Source organism: Cyprinus carpio, chromosome A4, assembly GCF_018340385.1.
Source record: "Cyprinus carpio isolate SPL01 chromosome A4, ASM1834038v1, whole genome shotgun sequence".
Taxonomy (NCBI): domain Eukaryota; kingdom Metazoa; phylum Chordata; class Actinopteri; order Cypriniformes; family Cyprinidae; genus Cyprinus; species Cyprinus carpio.
The window spans coordinates 14,864,001-14,881,639 of NC_056575.1; the positions used below are offsets into that span (position 1 = coordinate 14,864,001).

General features: G+C 43.1%; 1 protein-coding gene across 8 annotated transcripts in view; it reads right to left on the reverse strand.

Moving 5' to 3' along the window:
• Window positions 1-17,639, reverse strand: part of ppfia2 (PTPRF interacting protein alpha 2) — a 169,341-nt gene that overhangs the window by 129,532 nt on the left and 22,170 nt on the right. For 6 of the 8 annotated variants that reach the window (XM_042742465.1, XM_042742485.1, XM_042742480.1 and 3 more), the window contains exon 1: window positions 4,058-4,333. The exons of 1 other annotated variant lie outside the window; for it this stretch is intronic. The gene's annotated coding sequence lies outside the window, so the exon portion shown is untranslated. Of the gene's footprint in view, window positions 1-4,057; window positions 4,334-17,639 lie in introns of those variants that run through there. One more of the 8 variants, XM_042742521.1, reaches the window with a different exon arrangement.

Sequence of the window (17,639 nt, forward strand, 5' to 3'; positions counted from 1 at the left end):
GGAGCTTTCTGGTCAGGAAAACAATTTTCAATTAAAAATGTGTAAACTAGATCGTAGTCAAATTGACATGAAAGTGCACAGCAATCACTATAAACAAGTGGGGGGGTCAAAACCAAAGCAAAGAGGGGTTGCTATCTCCTGATATCTGGAGAATACCGCAGAAACATCCAGATATAACACAGAGAAGCGAGCATGGAGAGAGACAAAGGAACTGGAATAGAAGCGACGTCTCAATGCCATATGCCAATCAATAAATTATTCATGTGGGACAGAGTCTGGGACTCCCTCTCAATCACTGCACACACACAAACACACTACTCTGCCTACAATGGGGAAAAAAGACCTACATTTATTTTCACACAACACTGACACATTCAGTCCCACTCAGACACAGACACCTGCTGCAGCGCAAAGCAGCGACTCTCACAGCAGTCTGGATGTGCCAGTTTACACACCACCTCTGACGTCACTATCACACACCATCAGTGAGCACAACTGCTCCACGATGACAAAATGAGACAACTTTTAGTCTTTTGTTAGCTATAATAATAGCACAACAGATGTGTTTGATATAACGAAAACTACTGATGAAATAAAAAAACAAAAAACATTTCCTGTACTTTTTAGTAAGTAGTAGTTTTAGTAAAAAGCACTGACAAAATTCTCCTTATTGTCTGTCTCACTCTAGTCTCAGTGATTCTTTTAAAGTATTTAGACATTTAATTGCATATTGCAGAACAGAAATTGTAACATTTTGATAATGTTGTGAGCTCTCTGTAGCATCAAACTGTCTCCGTTTTTATCAACTTTGCAGAAAATGTCAGTTGCTGAAATTCATTAGCATATGTTCCTACATGCTCCAAATGAAAAATTATGAATGAAATGCAACTGAACCACCAAACAAATTGAAAGCAACTGCAGCGTGCCCTCATTAGAAAGCTTGGTCTGTGGCACTTAAATCAAACCAAAAGGGCACTTTAGCATTGGGATTACGTAACTGAGCACGCCACTAAGAAACTGCATCTTAACTCTGTGATCTATAGGAAGCTCCAGGAAGAAAGAAAAGGGAGAGAGGAAGAAAGAAAGAATGATGCAGCAGGGTTGGAAGAGGGGAAGAGAAAAACCATTACAGCATCTTAAGTGAAGAAGACTCCCATCTATATTTCATTACACCAAACAGCCACTAATATCAGACATCAGCAGCGAGGCTGGCAAGACTCGAGGGTTCAACTTCTGCCTACTAGATACAGTACATAACAGTATTCAATGAACAATGGAAACCTACGTCCCATTTGGGCAATCATTGCTTTATGATGGTTTACTTTGGCCTGATCCAGCAAGGACAGTAATAATTCTGTTTTTATATTGCTCAAGGGATCTATTCTAGTGGGACCTCAGAATTGGAATTTTGCCACTTTTTGGTAGCAAAACAGGTTAAATAAAGGTGTTTAAATCCATTTTGCAAAATATATTTTGTTGATAAATCCCTTTATGATTGGCTAATGAGCAAACAAAGTTAAATAATCCAATAATGAACTGTACCAAGTTGAAAGCAGGGGAACAGTGATTGTCCAAGCATGTGGGCTGGACTGATTAAATGAACAAAGAATGTGGATTACTGACTGTTAACGCACTGCAGCTCACATTTTAACAAAAGGTCAAGGGCACAGAATATTTTGAGGATATTTGGCATAACATCCTGCACTGAAATATAATGCAGATGGGCACAAAGCCAAGACTGCTCACTGGCACAGTTGGTACGAGAGTGCTGTACGCTGTATTTTAAGCCCACATTTCAATCGGAGTATTGAGTGGAGCACAAAGTAATGCCCAGAGTAAAAGCCCCACTGATGGCAACAAGAGCGATCATATTCCACACACACTGTCTGAATGAATGGATGGCTGTGGGGGGAGGGAGCAAGAGAGAGAGGTACAGAGTGAGGGAGTTCAGTGAAATGTAGTGATACAAGACAAGCTAAGAATAATGGAACTGCACAATCATGAAAATTATGATGCTGCATTTGACAAATAGTGGGGTCCACAAGTCTGAGACCACTAAAAAGCTTCTATTTTGATTTATTTTTTAATGAATGCAAATGCTTTCATTAACTATCTTATCAGCATATCACTTAGGAGAAATTTTAATTCAAACCTAATTTTGAGAAAATGTGCATGAATTCTAAAATGTCCTAGTATTGGGTTTGTCCTTGTAGCTTTTAATGACAATTTTAAGCTGTCTGAACTCCACAAGTTTATTCGCATGGTTAAGGTCTCATGTTTACTTTCATTTGATTAGTGAACCAAATTTATTTTAATCAATTACATTTGTACTAAATACATAATAAAATGTCAAATGTAGATTTTCAACAGTTGTTTCAGTGATCTTAAAAATGTCTCATTTATTTTTCGCTATTACATTCATATAGTTTACGCCATTACATTCATATACATTCTATTTTGATACTTACTGTAAATGTTTTTTATTTTTTATTTTGTAGATTTCATTTACATTTTTAAAACCCAGATTTTTAAGTGGTCTCAAACCAGACCCCACTGAATGTTCTTATAAAATTCTCATTTTTTTAATGCCATTATGATTAGATATTTATAATGATTATATAATTTAAAATATTTAAATTTTATTATTCCATTATATTTATTTATTTATTATATTTATTTTGAATGATTCAATTAGATTTTAAAGACCAGCTCTTCGACGGTGGACTGTAATATTATATTTAGTTTATTTTGATATTTAAAAAATGATTTTATATCCCAGATTTTCAACAGTGTTCTCAGACTGGACTCTGGACACTGTAATTTTTCACTGCCATAAACTATAACCAACCTGAACACATTCAGTGGTGTGAAAAAGATCCTTTCCACCACACACCCCCTACCAAGGTCATACAAACCAGCTGTACATTTGATAAAATACATTGGAAAGGCTGAGGTAGACTTTACACACCAGCACAGCCAACAGGGTCAGGGGGACACAGCCTGTCCTATTCTCAGCCTGTCTATCTACAGTAAGAACCATTAGAGGCAAGAGCACCAGTACTGCCACCACATTTCTCCATCAATATGACCCAGTCATGGCTGCCACGCTAAATGTTTAGTGTCTGCAAAGTAGCAAAAATGACTCAATTGGAGGTTTGAAAGCAGATATACAGTACGTTTCGTTATACATAGGCTATATAATTTTTTGGCCTTGAACTTATGATGCTTTGTAAATATTTTAAACTTTATAAAATCTACAGACAGTGACAAATTACTTTAACAGACATGATGTGATTGTATGACTTTTCAATATTAGCAAAATATTGCCTGACAACAGTAAAAAAAAAAAAAAAAATCGTATTAGCATTGAAATTAATTGTGTGTGTAACATCACAAATTAATATGTCAATTAATTATTCAAATTTAAATAAAAGATTCATGCTGTAACAATTCAAACAGGCTTTGTTTGACTGAACAGCCAACCATTAGTACATTTGAGCACCACTTTCACGTTCACACGGTCCTCCGGCACATGTGAATAAGGTCCATTACAGTTGGACCACAGGCAATGGGATATGCAGGGACAATTCCTGTGACATGCACTACACCTAGCAAGCCGGCATGTTATAGTGATCTCATCTCTTTTAAAAACAGCCTATTCTGATGCTGTGACTCTAATTTGAGAGAATCCTCAACCATTGTCTCAAGCGCATTACATCATGCCTGTCTTCGCCTCTCTCTCCCTCCCTCCTCTCTCTCTGTCAGTGTCTTCAATTGATCTATGCACCTTTTCCCTGTATGAGATATGAAAGATTACCATCAGTTCCCAAGAAGCTACATGCATTCATTCATTAATTTATTTAAGCATTCATTCATTCACTCACACATTCACTGATCTCTGTTACTACAGCAATACCTTTCACATCTGTTGGAAGTTTCCTTTCACTAAAGAGGCATTTCCCAATCACCTTGAGAATGGTGCACAAATAATACTGCATTTCCACAAGTCAGACACAATTACTGTTGCATTGTGTTGTGCATGCTGTCTTATACTCACTGTTCACTGAGCGATATCAATGACAGCTGCAATCTAAGCGCGAGCGCACAGCTGCTCCAATCATCCGATTCACTACAAGGAAGCTTCACTGGCCAAAATCAGCACTGCTCCGGCGAAACCCGCATGAATATCCACCGCTGGCATCCTCAGAAACGCGATACTGTCCCGCATATCGATGACATTTTGATTTCCAGATATGTCTATTAGTATTAAAATGGCACGTTGAGGATTCAGCGGCGAGAGCAGCGGTGGTTGGTAGAGACCATTATTCGAGAAAAGAGAGGGAGTTCGCTTCTGTCTTAAAGTTGCAGCTGTGCGATTTCCCAACAAATAGTACGCTCTCAATAGGTTTCAGTGTTTACACATGGAAATTATTTGTTTGTTTAATTTTTAAGAGAATAACATTTAGGAACGATTCAAATATTTAAAAAAACACCGTCTTCATTAGGTTACCCGACTTCACTAGAACATAACTGCATGAAAATTACTTAAACATAAAAACGCTTACGGCAAAAGTGAATGTTTCAGTGCGTGTTCGCATTAAATATTTATCGACAAATCGACAAATGTTAAAATGTTTTCAGTTCACAAACACAAAACTTTAGATTCTCGACCGGAGGGGATAAAATAATAGTCATTATTGTTATTATTATTATTATTATTATTATTATTATAGACAGTTATAACTATTGACAGAATTATTGGACAGACAGACAGACAAATAGATAGATAGATAGATAGATAGATAGATAGATAGATAGATGTGGACTCACATAAATTATTGATTTAATTATTGAATATTTCATATTGTATATTGTACATTGTATAAATCCCATTTTTAATTTAAATAAAGAAAAAAATGCCTTCGGGAGAATGTCAAATAGTTTGTGTGACTAAAATCCAGAATCCACAGCTGAGACCGTGAGCTGGCATTTATGCCCTTGCATTGAGTATGGGGAACATAAAATCAATGTAGAAAATTGTGTAACAAATGATCTAACAAACATCTCTTTATTATCTTTCTCACACTACTAGTCACTGATTTCCTTTTAACATATTTTGACATCTAATTGCATAAAAACTTTTTCAATTATTGCCATTAACAAACCATTAACTACAACTTTTGCTCAGTAAACTCCTAATTTGCTGCTTGTTAATAGTTAGTAAGGTAGTTGTTAAATTTAGATATTGGGTATGATTAGAGATGTAGAATATGGTCATGCAGAATATGTGCTTTATAAGTACTAATAAACAGCCAATGTGTTAATAATAGGCATGCTAATAAGCAACTAGTTAATAGTGAGAATTGGTTCTAATGTTAAAGTGTTACCAAACTTTATTTGTTTGCATAAAAAAACTCTTAAACTCTAGCTTTACCACAAAAGAAAAGAATACATTAGTGATTAATAATAGCAAATGTTGTGAGTTCTCTGTAGCATCCCACTGTCTCAGTACTTTTTGTCCACTTTGCGGAATATGTAATTTGCTGAAATTTATGAGCACAAAGCCTCTTGATAAAGTGTGGCTCTGGGGAGCACTGCACCACAGATCATAAAGCATCACAGAGTAATTAACAATTAAGCATAATATGTTATGAGTTACTAACTACAGAAGGAAACAGACCTAAGTGCAGCTAGAATATCTCTCCTTTGGACAGATGTTCTTTATGGACAGATGTTAAAGCAGCAGAATGACTAAAGAGCTGCAGTGTGTGCAGTGTCAGTCCCACAGGGGAGACCTGAGGCTAACGGGCCTGTCGCTGTCCATGGTGCTGCTCCAGTGAGGAGCCAAGCACTGCTGTCCATGAAAATGAGTGCATGCAATGCGTTCAGCCCCAATAACAGCCGACTACCATACATAAATCTGGCCATTTCAGTCATGTTTTAAAATGCTTTCTCCCTTCCTAGATTAATGTGCAAAGACAACTATGAGTAAGCCAATCTTAAGCAGAGTGTAAACACTGTTGTTCTGCAGCACTTTCAAACATTGCTTTGCTCATTTCAGCAGTCCAGCGTATCTTCTGGCAAATCAGTTCAACCAATGGCGAAACAATTATTTGTGAAATTGCATCTGTTCTGCAAAAATTACACACTTCACCTTGTTATTTAATCTATGCTCCTGGTCATATTATGCACAATTCATCAATGCATGTAATCTAGCTAAATAGGATCTTGGTTAATGTTAACCAAACTGCTTTTTAATTAGAAACATGTCACATTATAGAATTAAAATGTGTCGTGAAAGCCACTTCATGTTGTTTTCAAGCAGTCTCTGTAGGAAGTCAGTGATCATGGTTGTGATGAGCTGAACTCCAGAGGAACAAACTCCTCAGAGAGAGAGAGAGAGAGAGAGAGAGAGAGAGAGAGAGAGACATATTAAGCAAGCATGCATTAAACTGATCAAAAGTGACAGTAGACATTTATAATGTTACAAAAGATTTCTATTTCAAATAAATTTAGAATTTTCTATTCATCAAAGTGAATCCTGAAAAAAATATATATACTGTACATATCATGTTCTCCACATAGATATTATGCAGCACAACTATTTTTAACATTGACAATAATAAGAAATATTTTTCGAACACTAAATCAGCATATTAGCATGATTTCTGAAGGATCACGTGACACTAAGGACTGAAGTAATGGCTGGTAAAAATTCAGCTTTGCCAGGAATAAATTATAAATTATAAAATGTATTCAAATAGAAAAGTTGTACTATACTGTACTGTACTTTTATCAAATAAATGCAGCCTTGGTGAGCTGCTTGCAAACTTTTGAACAGTAGAGTATACTGTATATACACCTCTTTTTGTGCAGAAAGAATATAGGTTCAGAATGATATAAGATTTATTAATTATACCTCTTTAAAACATCCTCAGGTTCTGCCCAAAATATTCAGCCTTTAGGATTGCTAATACTAAAACAGAAAATGTGAATATTAATAAACATGGTAAATATTACCATGCAGTCACACGTTAGGTCTAGTTTTGCCTGCTTTGAGTCTCTGGATTCTGCAGCCAGGGTTTTTTTTTTACAGATCAAAGAGAATGTGTTTTATCAAGCTTGACATTTACTCCAGCTTTACGAGCTCTTTTTAAAGTATCGTGCTGTATCATCTAATTCCTGCTCAGCTTGACAAATTCCTTGCTGATTTCACACCAGTGACAAAAATCGACATATGACTAATGTGCGAGAGGAAAGCATAGATAAACTCTCATGATTTCCGTGAGGTCTGGAAAGGACATCTTTGTGTTTTGAATGCCTATGTTTGATGCAGTGAAGAGGAGCAGATGAAGTAGGCTGGCGTTCGAGGGCTGTTCAAGAGGGATTACGAGCCCCTGCTTTCTGATAAACTATTTTATCTGTGGCATCCCAGTGGAGGCCACGTTATTACACTTTCTGAGGGTGTCTACTAACATGTAAACTCCTCATAAACCTGTGTAGTAAAGCTGTTTACTGGCCTTCATCACAGTGATGGATATGCTAAGGTACATGGCAATAAAACTAGCTATTCAAAATTACAGCAATAATAATTAGTGACATAAAAACTAGAGCTTGTCTTTTATTTTTTCCATTTGTGTTAAAGTTTGATGGACTTGATGGATATGGCTGCTCAAATGAGCTGTTAGATAAATTAATTCAGGTGATTTATCGCCTAACGCTTTAAACCTGGGAAAGGAAAGGATTGATTCCGCTGTGGCTAACATAATCCAATTTTCTGGATTATTACATTAAAATAAATCAACACTCACTGTCTGCATAACAATCACATATGAAACATCACAATATCAGGGGGCATATTATTTCCATGTTTCTGAATGTTGGTTGCACCACTTTTATTTGATTCAGTGGATAAATTATTTTACACACATAAATAAGCAGAATTAAAATACTTTTATAAGAAAATGTGTGTATATATATCTATATATATGTATATATATATATGTATATATATTGTGACGCGTGTCCCGAGCTCTCATCAGCGTCGCCCTGGAAACAGAGCAGGCACACCTGCACCTGCTCATTATGGGCTGAGCGGTCACACCTGCAGCCCATTGCAGACGGGTTTTATAAGCGGCACCGACGAACACAGAGGGGTGAGATGTCTCCAAAGGACTCAGCTAACAATTCTCTGTGTTTCTCCTCCAGACAGCAGCGTGTGACCGCCAGGCCGCTAAAGACACGGACCTCACGGACCCACACAGCACTGCGCACTGAGGGAGGAAGAGAAGGCTGAGCACTGAGCACCGGAACCCCTCACGTTGGCTATTTTTCCCTGTACCACCTCAATAAAATCCACCCTTCGGGGAACTTAACTTGATCCTCGTGTCGTGTGCTTCTTCACCCCGTCACACTGGTGGAGAATGCGGGCATAACAGTGAAGAAGTTACCGACCAGGATCCCACCACATTCACTCTCACCGGATTAGTTTTCTCACGTCCCCTTCCTGTTTCCCCAGGTGGCGCTCCTCCCCCAACGATGGAAGATCTGCTGAAGCACCTCACCGAGGTGAGCATCCGCCAGCAACAGATCATGGAGCACATGGCCTCCCGACAAGGGGAAACGGAACGAGAGCTCGCCGCCATCCGCATGGCCGCTGCCCCGCGAACTCTGCTACCTGACCCCCGAGCCCAGGCTACCCAGCTCATCCCGAAGATGACGGGGCATGATGACGTCGAGACCTTCCTTCAGATGTTCGAGGCGATCGCTGCCCGGGAGGCGTGGCGCAGGGACGAGTGGGCGCGGATCGTGGCGCCGTTGCTGACGGGAGAGGCGCAACGGGCATACTTTATGCTTGGCCCCGAGCGGAGTAGCTCTTATGAAGATTTGAAAAAGGAGATCTTGGGGCGGGTTGGACTGTCGCCCATTAGCGCCGCCCAACTGTTCCATGACTGGTCCTACAATCCACGGCGGCCCGCCCGTGCGCAAGTGACTGACCTCTCACGCCTTGCCCAACATTGGCTACTGGCCGGGGGTCCCACCGCACACCAGGTAGCGGAGCGCGTAGTAGTGGACCGCCTCCTACGGGCCCTTCCCCGCCCTCTCCGGCAGGCGGCCGGTATGCGAAACCCCTCCAATGTCGACGAGCTGGTGGAGGCCATCGAGCTGGCGGAGGCCACCCAACACCGGGAGGCTGGGGAGCGAGCGCCGCCCTTTCCTCGAAGGGTGGTCCAGGAGCGCGAACGCGCGCCGGAGGGCACCCAGCGACCAGTCGGCAGGCCGGCGGTTCCCGGGCCACAGGATGAGCCCATGCCTACCGAAGCTCCCCATTCCCCTGGACGCGCTTGGCTGGCAGGCTGTGCCGTACACACGGAACCTCCAAAGCAGGCCCCACGAGCGGAAGTGAAGATAAATGGCCGACCGGTCCTCGCCCTCCTCGATTCTGGCAGCGGGGTCACCCTTATCAGGCCGACGGTTCTTCCTCCACGGCCGGAACCCAAAGCCAGACTGTCCATCACCTGTTCCACGGCGATACCAGGGAAGTACCGGCGCGGCGCGTCACTATCACGGCTCCCCCGGGTGCCTGGCCAGTGGAAGTTGGGATCGTCAAGGAGCTGCCTGTACCGGTCCTCCTCGGCAGGGATTGGCCAGGGTTCGACCGCCTCTTCGCCTCCGCTAGCCAGCCTGTCAGCCCCGCCGGGAACCGCCCCCAGCGCCGGACGTCCACGAAGCCCCGACGGCGCCCCGTGCTGCTAGCCTCGGACAGCCCCAGGGAGGGTGAGTCTTCCCGTCATAACCCTAACCTCTTCTATGACCTCTTCAAGCAGGTGGCTGGGGCTGGGGCCTTTGCCCGGGAGCAGCACGAGGATGACTGCCTCAAACACTGCTGGGCCCAAGTGAGGGTCGCCGAAGGGAAGGATCTCCAACCGGCACCCCACCCAACACCTCATTTCGTGGTCAAAAACGGCCTGCTGTACTGTGTCGCACAGCGAAGGGGGGAGGAAAAAACCTTGCTGGTGGTCCCAAGGACCAAGACAGGAGCGGTGATGGAGCTGGCGCATGCCCATCCCATGGCCGGCCACCTGGGGGCCCAAAACACCATCCGACGCATCCGCGACCGGTTCCACTGGCCAGGCCTGGAGGCCGAGGTGAAGCGCTTCTGTATGGCCTGTCCTACCTGTCAACGGACGTCTCCACGCACCCCTCCCCCCAGCCTGCTGATTCCGCTGCCCATCATTGAGGTGCCCTTCGAGCGGATCGGAATGGACCTAGTAGGGCCGCTGCCGAAGTCCGCCCGGGGACATGAACACATTCTGGTCATCCTGGACTATGCCACCCGCTACCCGAGGCCATCCCCCTTCGCAAAGCCACCGCGAAAGCCATTGCGCAGGAGCTCTTCCTGCTGAGTAGTCGGGTCGGCCTACCATCCCAGATACTGACTGACCAGGGCACCCCCTTCATGTCCCTGGTGATGGCTGACCTCTGCAAGCTCCTCAAGATCAAACAGCTCCGCACCACTGTATACCACCCGCAAACGGACGGCCTGGTTGAACGATTCAATCAAACATTGAAGCAGATGCTGCGGCGAGTGGCTGCAGAAGACAGGCGCGACTGGGACAAGATGCTGCCCTACGTGTTGTTCGGCATCCGGGAGGTGCCCCAGGCTTCCACCGGATTTACCCCCTTCGAGCTCCTCTTCGGCCGGCAGCCCCACGGCCTGCTAGATGTCGCCTGAGAAGCCTGGGAACAGCAGCCGGCCGTCCACCGTTCCACGATCGAGCATGTCCGGGAGATGCGGGAGAGGATCGACAGAGTCATGCCCATCGTCCGGGAGCACATGGCAAAAGCTCAGCAGGCCCCAGCAACGACATTACAACAGGGCGGCCTAGCCACGGGAGTTTCAGCCAGGAGACCACGTCATGGTCCTCGTCCCCACTGCCGCCTGTAAATTCTTGGCCAGCTGGCAAGGTCCCTACACCGTCACGGAAAGGATCGGCCCTGTCACCTACCGAGTCCGGCAGCCCGGAAGACGCAGAGAGGACCAACTGTACCACATAAACCTTCTGAAGCGCTGGGTCGGGTCCAGGCCCCAGCTGGCAGCCCTCGCTCATCAACCTCCCATGGCTGTGGACATGGACCCCCATCTCTCGGCCGCCCAAAAGTCGGAGCTGCAACACCTGGTCAGTCAGTTCACCGAGTGTTCTCTCCCCAGCCAGGGCGGACCCACGTACTCAAGCACGATATCCGCACAGCACCCGGAATGATCGTCCGGCAGCGGCCCTATCGTGTTCCGGAGGCTCGGCGACACGCCATTGAGGAGGAGGTACAGGAGATGTTGAGGTTAGGGACCATCGAACCGTCACGCAGCCCCTGGTCCAGCCCCATCGTCATGGTTCCAAAGCCCGATGGCACCTTCCGCTTTTGCAATGACTTCCGCCGCCTAAACGAAGTCTCGGAGTTTGATGGCTACCCCATGCCGCGGGTCGATGAACTCTTGGACCGCCTGGGAAGGGCCCGGTACATTTCAACCCTCGACCTCATCAAGGGCTACTGGCAGGTCCCCCTAACCACAAGCCAAGCCGAAGACTGCGTTCTCGACCCCCAGTGGCCACTGGCAGTACCGGGTCCTACCCTTCGGCCTGCATGGGGCTCCCGCCACCTTCCAGCGGCTAATGGACATCCTCCTGCGGCCCCACCAGGCCTACGCGGCCGCCTACCTGGACGATGTAGTCATTCATTCCGAGACTTGGGAGGAGCACCTGGAGCGGCTGCGGAAGGTGCTATCGGAACTCCGCGGGGCTGGACTGACCGCCAACCCCCGTAAGTGTCACCTGGCCCTCACCGAAGCCAAGTACCTCGGCTACCAAGTGGGCCGCGGCCTCATTCGACCCCAGGAGAAGAAAGTGGCGGCGATCCTCTCCGCGGCCCACCACCAAAACGCAGGTACGGGCCTTTTTGGGGTTGGCGGGATATTACCAACGTTTCATCCCTAACTTCTCCTCCTTAGCCTCTCCCCTGACAGACCTGACCAGGAAGGGGCAACCAGAGAAGGTCCCGTGGAACCCCGAGACGGAGAGCGCGTTCCAACGGGTGAAGGCCGCCCTCACCTCCGAGCCCGTGCTCAGGGCCCCCGACTTCAATCGCCCCTTCCTGGTGCAAACGGATGCATCTGATACCGGGTTGGGAGCCATCCTCTCCCAGGTCATCGACGGTGAGGAACACCCGGTGATCTATATCAGCCGGAAGCTGACCTCAGCGGAACGACGGTATGCGGCCGTCGAGAAGGAGGCACTGGCCGTCAAGTGGGCAGTCCTGGAGCTCCGCTACTACCTTCTCGGCCGCCAGTTCACCCTGATCACGGACCACGCCCCCCTACAGTGGATGGCCCGGGCGAAGGACACCAAACGCCAGGGTGACTCGGTGGTTCCTCGCGCTCCAGGACTTCCACTTCACCGTACAACACCGGGCGGGGACGGCCAATGCAAACGCCGATGGACTCTCGAGGATATGGTCAGCTTTCGCAGGTCTGTCAGGCTCCACTCCCCGCCCTCCCCCAATCTCCCCACTTCTCCACAGGGACAGGACGACGCTTGGGGGGGGGGAGTGTGACGCGTGTCCCGAGCTCTCATCAGCGTCGCCCTGGAAACAGAGCAGGCACACCTGCACCTGCTCATTATGGGCTGAGCGGTCACACACCTGCAGCCCATTGCAGACGGGCTTTATAAGCGGCACCGACGAACACAGAGGGGTGAGATGTCTCCAAAGGACTCAGCTAACAATCCTCTGTGTTTCTCCTCCAGACAGCAGCGTGTGACCGCCAGGCCGCTAAAGACACGGACCTCACGGACCCACACAGCACTGCGCACCGAGGGAGGAAGAGAAGGCTGAGCAGCACCGGAACCCCTCACGTTGGCTATTTTTTCCCTGCACCACCCCAATAAAATCCACCCTTCGGGGAACTCAACTTGATCCTCGTGTCGTGTGCTTCTTCACCCCGTCACAATATATATATATATATATTCTTCACCCCATATATAATATATATATATATATATATATATATATATATATATATATATATATATATATATAGAGAAGAGATTTATTTATGTCATTATATCTTCAAATTGCATTTAAATGTATTTTGGAATAAAAGACAAAACTAAAAAAATTAAACACATTTGTAAGCATGCTAATTTGTAATAAAGTTGTATATATATATAGTTGTATTTATATATTTAGTTTTATTTTAGTTGTGAATGACTGGAAATTGGAATGTGAATCGTTCATCATAATGCACAAAAGACACTCACTTGTCACCATTTACTGGCATAATTATATTAAGTGAATTAATCTTTTTGATTTGAACAGATTCAGAATTGAAAGAATCAAAATCCTTACCACCAACAGCCATTTGTATTAAATTAAAGGGTCTAATGCTAGCATACAGAACCCAAAAATAATCATTGTCCATGAGTCAAACTCCAAACCTTCCTAACATATGCCTCAAAAACAACTGAAACACATCTCTACAGAGGAGATTTGATTAACAACTAACACTGATTACATTAATGCCAAAAACCAACTCAAGAACACCCCAGCAACCAAATATCAACATCCTGGCAAGCAACCACAACATCCTTTTGAGATTATAAGAATGCAAGTCTATCATATTTCATCTGTTCATACTTCATCAATTTACATAACAAATCTCTTTGACTATAAGCATTTTGAAATAATGCAAACGTAAAGTGTCATTTCTATGTGAACTACTCTCAAAAATATTGAAATATAGGAATGAATTCACTAATGTAGATGTTAACACAGTAAGCACAGCTTCAGTTTATCAGACAAATGTATGTACACAATGTGTTATGTACTACACAGACACACACATATATACATACATTTAATGTATGTAAGAAGACAATATGAGGGACTACCTCCTTTTATGTATATATGTGCTGGAAACCAACTGCACGCTTATCTCTCCGATGGAATGATCCTTCTAATTAGCAGCTCCTACCACCATGAACATTTACATATCAAACACAGAAAGTCTGCTCATTTATCTCCACCTTTTTCTTCATTTTTTGTAGCCAAAGCACTGATGGGATTCCTTAACTCAAAAAAATAGGAGCAAACTCAAACCATACGGGGAATTCAAACAGATTGGCCCCATTCAGCTGAGAGCTAATTGGACTTTGGTGTAACAAAAGACATTGGCTTCAGACTGGATGGGGATCCCAGTTCTCCCAGCTGTAAACTTGCTCGCCTCTCTCTGTTTTTAACCATGCACTTAACTCCTTTTAAAAAGAAAGAGCTTGAGCTGTCTAACAAACCAAATAGAAATGTGCTCAGAGAGTGGCCCCTGCGGTTAAGGTAAATATGAGTGCATGGAGGAAAAAAAAAAAGAAAAAAAAAATCACGGGTCTCATTTATGAAACACATGTACTATTGGATTTGGTCCTAAATTCCATGGATTTTATCCTACTTCGGAAGAACAAATTGGGAATTATAAAGACAGAAACTGACATGAAACTGTTCTTTTTGGCAGTCATTTACAAGTAATGTAATTGATTCAACATGAAGATATAAAGACAAATAGGCAATCATATTATACAACATTAATAGAATTATATGCGTAACTCAAATGAGCAGTGTTTTAAGTGCTCTGTTATAATTACATCACTGAAATTCACTAATTTGCATATGTTTTCCTGATAATAATATATGACTACACATGGATTTCCTTGCCCACTGCTGATGTTGTTTTTCTAAACCACAAGGAGATAGCCTATTTGTGCATTTTGTAGAAGTTAAAGCACTTGTACACATAGCTCTTGTATTTAAGATGAACTGTGATTTATAAGGAGCAATGCATTTAGGAAAATGTTTTGTGCATATGGTGATATAATTTATTCACTTTTTGGAAACTGTCACACATTCAGACTTTATAAATGAGGCCCCTGGTTTGAAACAAGACCACTTAGAACCACACCTGATATATTTTTAAACCAATGCACCAAATATAAAATCTAGATTATTATTATGTTTCATTGGTCGATATGGCACATAGTCTCGCGTAGCCAGACCTTCATATTGTATTTTTTTGTTTCATAGCAGCTTTCATTGGCCAAGGACCACCCATGAGGCCGTTTGACCGACATGTCACACAAACCAATCACAGTTCGTTTCGTTCAGCGTCACGTTTGGTGGCGTGGAAATGTCGCCACAATAACAGACCGGTGTGTAAAATTCTCAGACGTATTTTAAAGATTCTATGCTTTAAATATTTCACATACTTTTGAAAATCCAGCGTTTAATTAATCCTGATAAATGCATGTCATCACAGTTGTAAACACTATGGCTTTCTTCTTTCGTGGGGGGGTTTGGCACCACGGTATCTTTGTTTCCAGACAGAACGTTAAAGAACGTGACACACACGTCTCGCGGAAATCCTGTAGAATTCAACCAATCCGAAGATGACTTCGACACTCCTGAAGTGTTTCCACATTTGTGTCCCATATGCATCAGACGTTTAGCCAACGGTCCGGGGGCGTGACGTCTGAGGCTGAGACTATATGGCACAGGTCTTGGCTTTTATGCTGCCACCTATTGGTGTGAATGTAAAATCACACAAAATCAATCATTTACAGTTACCAATAACGTTATAAAAATTTTCACAGGTCTCTTTGTCCATTGGAATTTGTTTTTCCTTATCCAAAAGTATTCAGTAACAAAAATTCATACTGCATCTTGATTTACATACTGTACTTAAACTGAAGTATGTACTGTGCAGATTAAAGAAAAGTTAATATTTTTGAGTATACTCTGGCTAGTTAAATTCATTACCTTAAAATGTATTACTTGACATGTAGGTACACATTTACATTATTTTTTTGAACCAAAACAAATCACAAACTCATCCCCTTACATAGTGCAAGTAGTTGTGGGCAATAGTTGGTCACAAAGGATGCATGTATGTACATTTTAAAACTTCACTGGAAATTCACTAGTTATATATACTATTGAAAAAATACTATTAAGGACAGATGTTATGCAAATTGGGATGCAGATAAAATGTGTAGTATTCAGCTGGCCACGTGTTTCAACATGACGGGTGACCACCCTTAGAGACAGGACTCTACAAACAAAATTGTCCCTAAAGCCCTATGCGCTGTTATGAAGATACATCAGACCTTCCAAACATCTCAATTCAAAGATATAGTCACCAGCCTCAAAACTGCCCGCCTCTATCTAGCTTCTTTCACAATACTTGTGACATGAATAAAACATTCCACATCTTGAGTGTCCAGATATGATATATATCTTCAATTTGTGCAAGTGTTTTTTACAGCATAACCTGTGGGGACTGTGCTTGCAAGAAGAAACCGGTTAGCTCAGAGGCATTTTAATGCTATACAGTAGATCAGGAAAAATGCCTTTTTGGGGATATCAGCCTGCAGACAGATGAGGTGTTTGCATGTACAGAGACATGTGCAGTAAATGTGTTTTTTTAATATGACCAAAAATGAAACATGCAAGACCTGAAAAATATAGTCTCAGATACATACAGACAAGTCTAACTTTATCACAGATAAAATGCTGCATATCTTCTTATGCTGAAGGCATTGTGTTTATTCATCTTGGCATGACGAGAATGTAGATGTGCCGCTTATTGTGAAGAGTCCACTTGCAAGTATGTCTGTCATACTCTTATTGACATGGCATCCTAAGGAATATTTTTAAAATCCCTAATCTTAAAAATTAAACATCAGCACGTAGTTAGTGCTGAAACATTTGTGCTACGAAGATGGATATCTCATGTGGATGATCGGATAATAAAATAGAAAACAAAAGAAATAAAAACAAAAAACAAGAAAAAGATCATACGTCGCAAGAAATGTATGGGAAAAAACGGTACTTAAGGGGCCATCCACATAGAATGCTGTTTTGCAGTAATAAAAAGAGATTTTTTTTCCAACCAAAATGACTTTGTCCCAATGTGTCCCTGAGGCATTCACATCATTCTTGAATCGAAGAGAAAGGACATGTGAGTGGAATTAAGGGGTGATTCTTGACCTGCTTTATGCAGAATAAACTCCTATTACATGCTGATTGGCCGTGTAGGGTCTCAGTTGCCAAGCAACCATCCAGCGGTGGCTGAAGCTCGCTGAAAGGCAGCTGCTTATAGCCGTTTCACCCTGAGTGGTGGGTTTAGGGCAATGCGCAACACAACATAGCCAGACTTCTATATGATGATGCAAAAAACGTATCACACAAACATGAGGGAACATGAGGCTTTTGGAGCAAACCTTACATTTATATTCATGTCTCAGGGGTGTTTCAGTGCAGAGATATTTACTCATGGAAAGCTACAACTGCATCCATAAACAGCTTGTGTAAAGATGACAAGGGTAATGAAGATTTAGTGACAATTACATCAAAATTGAGTGTGAACAGAGAAGACATTTTTCAATTTTCCTGAAACACTTACAAAAAAAAAAAAAAAAAAAAAAACACCATGATATTGCTATGTTTTGTGTTTGTTTGTTTGTTTTTTTGGGACATGCATGGTAATATTACCATTTTTAGACATGTACCATGGCAATATCAGTAGTTTGGACATGCACTGT